The sequence below is a fragment of the Humulus lupulus genome, chromosome 4 (assembly GCF_963169125.1).
Source record: "Humulus lupulus chromosome 4, drHumLupu1.1, whole genome shotgun sequence".
Taxonomy (NCBI): Eukaryota; Viridiplantae; Streptophyta; class Magnoliopsida; order Rosales; family Cannabaceae; genus Humulus; species Humulus lupulus.
Window position 1 is genome coordinate 131,285,640 of NC_084796.1, and position 4,423 is coordinate 131,290,062.

The window sequence follows — 4,423 nt, forward strand, 5'->3', positions numbered from 1 at the left end:
CCTTGTGACCCCCTTGGCGACGCGGCTCCCTAGCTGCTTACGAGGCCTTCCTCTTCTCGCGAGGCCACGCAAGGCCAGGCTTGGGCGAAGCCACGCGAGGCCATGCTTGGGCGAGCTTGGACGAGGCCACGGGAGGCCATACTTGGGCGAGGCCACGCGAGGCCATGCTTGGCGAGGCCACGTGGGGCCATGCTTGGGCGAGGCCATGCTTGGGCGAGGCCACGCAAGGCCATGCTTGGGCGAGCTTGGGCGAGGCCACGTGAGGCCATGCTTGGGCGAGGCCATGCTTGGGCGAGGCCATGCTTGGGCGAGGCCATGCTTAGGCGAGGCTACGTGAGGCCATGCTTGGGCGAGGCCATGCTTGGGCGAGGCCGTGCTTGGGCGAGGCCCTCAGAGGCGAGGCGGCTGGTGCGAGACGGTGGCACGGGCTTCGCAGTTGGGCCATGACAAGGGGCCTCGTGCATGATGGCCGAGCGAGGCCATGGGGTGTCGCGCGCGGGTGGCTGAGCGAGACCAGGGAGCGTCGCGCGCGGGTCCAGCGAGGCCAGGGCAGCTTCATGTCTACGTTTTGCAAATGGGGGCCATATGGCAACGATCTCATGACGCACGGGTCTAGATTCGTGGCGTGATAGCATGATGACTTCCCGAGACGGTGGTGGCCCGAGGACCTCACATAAGTCTCATATTTTGCCTTGGTGGAATTTGGGCGTTCGCGTTCACACTCATTATCTGTCTTGCATATAAACCTGCTGATTGAATCTGCAGTCAATAACTTGACCCATTAATCATGATGAGTATATCAAGAACTTTCCACACGGAAACAATCTTACCACACCACATTTACAAACCACTTGCAGTGCTAAAAACATGCCCATGGCATTCATACATCAATCATAATCCCTGCTCTTCCAACATTCACATCATGCCTCCAACTCCAGCATGCAAATATCACAATTATATATTCATGGAGCAGGTAATCATATGATCACATTCATATATATATATATATATATATTCACGGAGCATATAATCATTTAGTTAAGAGTCAAGCTCTATCAGAATCTCATGCTCCCTAATACAATGTGCAGGTAAAGTATTTACATTCTATTTAAGCAGTTAAGCACTTATTTACAGAAATAGTTACCATTCCCTGAGTGAAGCTATCTTCAGTGACGAGTGTACATGCCCAGCTTGTCTTTAGAAACCCATAAACCTTGGCAGGCTCTGATACTAAATTGTGATGCCCTAAACTCCAGGGACCGTTATGGTGCACATTTTAAACAATTCTAAACTCGCTAATCGAGTCATTTGGCTATAATCGTGTAACTAAGTATGATTAGCGGTTCATGGATTAAATTTTTTTGTTAAGATGTAACGTTTCATTAGAACATTTACTATATACATTGGGATCCAAAAAATATAATTTAAAGGTTTATTACAACAAAATATTTACAACTAGCCGATCTAAGCGGCAAAACAGGGTTTAACCCTAGTTCCTCTCCTTCAAACCTCGGTCGTGGAGGTCAAGCAGCTGCATATGTACACATCGTCACCTAAGCTCTCCAACTCAAGGATGGTCCAGCTTTCTTTTGCCTTTACCTGCACCACATAGCACCTGTGAGCCAAAGCCCAACAAGAAAATTCAATATGCTCAAGAACAATCATATCATGATATCAAATCATATCTGGCATGCCTAGCAAACATAGCTCTATTCAAGCATGAAAATAAACTCAGGTAATGTTGGGGAATCAAGGATAAGAAATCCTACCCTCCTGGTTTGATGACTATCAAGTTGATCCTAATCAGATGAGTGATTTAACACTTGAGGTTCTGGTAAACCATACTGAGTGACTGACAAGCAAGTCACTACGGGGCTCAGTACCCAAAGCCATGCAAATGATGATCAAAATGATCATACAGAGCTTATATCCCTGAACAGATGAGTGAATATCACTTTGAGGTTCTGTTAAACCATAATAAGTGACTGACAAGAAAGTCAGTATGGGGCTTGGTGCCCATAGCCGTGTAACGAAATCGTTACGTGGGCTTTCCTGCAATGGCTCCAGTCAGATGAGTGACTGATGGGTAGTCACTAGCTTAAGCAGATGAGTGACTGATGGGTAAGTCACATAAGTGCTTTTAGTTTTCATCGAACTTGAGGTCGGTCCGACATTAATGCTCTTGTTGAGTCATCTAATGCAGATGTCGATTAGATCTAATCTTTTATCGACTCTGCGTTCATGATGCTTATGCCGTTATTAGCTCCCAGGTCGTTAACACATGACCAATTCCAAGTCTGAATCATCAGGGCCATGCACAAGTAAGCAATGCTACCAAACATATATCATATGTCTAATATCCAAATATAGGGCATTCAGCATGCTTACTTAACAATTACTAGCACAATTAGGATCATGGATAAACACAGAGGCTCAAACTTTGAACAATCTCATATTCAATATTCATGGCATGCCCTAATCACATGCTCCTCATGCATCACATGCATCACACTTAAACATCCAACATGTCTCAATAATAACCATATACAAGTGAGCAAGATTGCTAAGCATTCAATATGCTATCAATGTTCACATTTAAACATCCAACATGCATCAAGAATAACCATGCATGTCACATATGGTGTGCAGTTTGCTTACCTTTGGTCCAAGCACAGGTTACCAATAAACAAGCCACAAGCACGATCCCGATTCCAAGCCTCTAGTGATAACCTAGTCACAACCACAAATGGTGACCCAATGAGTTCAAGTTCTAAAAACAATCCCGGAACCAAAACCTAGCCTCTAAGACATCCAATCCCACTAAGCCGGGTAGTAGGAATAATTCAGAGGCCTAAGGTTTGAGTTCCCAAGCTTAAAACATCATTTCGGACATAAATACCCTTAAGCGCCGCAGCCCCAACTCCCTAAGCCACGACCCCCATTCAAAATAGAATCAGCAGAGGCAAGCACTGCGACACCCTATACCTATTTCCGCGGCCCCCAGAGCTCCCAAAGTCTTCCACCTGCTTCATCGAGCTTGGGCCGCGGCGCCCGAGAACAGAGCCGCGGCCCAACCTCAGACCAGCCATTTTTCTTCGACTTTAACCTTTTAAAACCTCTCCTAAAAACATATCCAAACATCTCCAAACTCAAAAATCAAAGTTCCCAAACATCCCCATCATCCAAAACCCAAGCCTCAAATCTAACAAAAACTCATCAAAACATAAAGTCCAATTCAAGCTTAAAAACTTAAAACTTGAAACTTGAATTACCTCCGATTGAGTTGTTTCCAACTAAATCCTTCAGCTAATTAGCTTCTAATCTTTCCTAGGATTGCTATGCCTCGATCCTTGCTTGAATCCGAGTCCTAGAACTCAAGTTACCTTCAAAAATGCGATCGGGAGACGAAAATGGAACTTTGAGGGAGAGAAAACGTACATAACATTCTTTTATTCTTTTAAAAGGTCACTTCAAGCTTAAGTAGCCTCAAACAAATCCTAACGCTCGGGGTCCCAAAAACACTCCCCGGGGGCAAAATAGTCAAAACCTCTTGAATTTCCCCCTGATCTTACTAACTCCCAATTTATCACCAAATATTAATTCCCATTACCCAATAACCCGGTAATGCTCTAAATACCCCTTGACTCACTCCAAGTCAAGAATAAATCCTGCTATGGCTTTCCCACTAGCTTACCTCCTAGGATCGTCTCATGTTGGATAACTCTAGCATAACCAAATAATAATAAAGCACCACACACATATCACATATATGCCAAATATGCCCAAAATGGCCAAAATATGAAAATCACCCAATTACTCAGAAATGGGTTCACATGCATATTTAATACACCTAAACATGCATATTATCATTTAATAATATAATAAATCAATTATGGCACTCTCGGCCTCCTAATCAAGGTCTTAAACCTTATTAGGAAATTTGGGGCATTATAAGAACATCAGCAGCCTGCAGGCTTATTGCAACCGCTTAGCGTACCATAATGGACATAGGACGAAATTGCTATGGATTTCGTGACGGGTTTGCCACGAACAAGTGAGCAGCATGATTCGGCTTGGGTAGTAATAGATAGACTTACCAAGTCCGCTCATTTCCTGCCTGTTAAGACTTCATACACAGCAGACCAATACGCAAACATCTATGTCCAAGAGATAGTAAGGTTGCATGGAATCCCCAAGACAATAGTGTCTGATAGAGGATCGGTGTTCACATCAAGATTTTGGGGAAGTTTACAGCAAGCCATGGGTACTGAGTTAATTCTTAGTACAGTTTTTCATCCTCAGATAGACGGTCAGTCTGAGCATACGATTCAGATTTTAGAAGATATGTTGCGCGCTTGTATACTTGATTTCAGAGGATCATGGAATAAGTACTTGCTGCTGTTAGAGTTCTCCTACAACAATA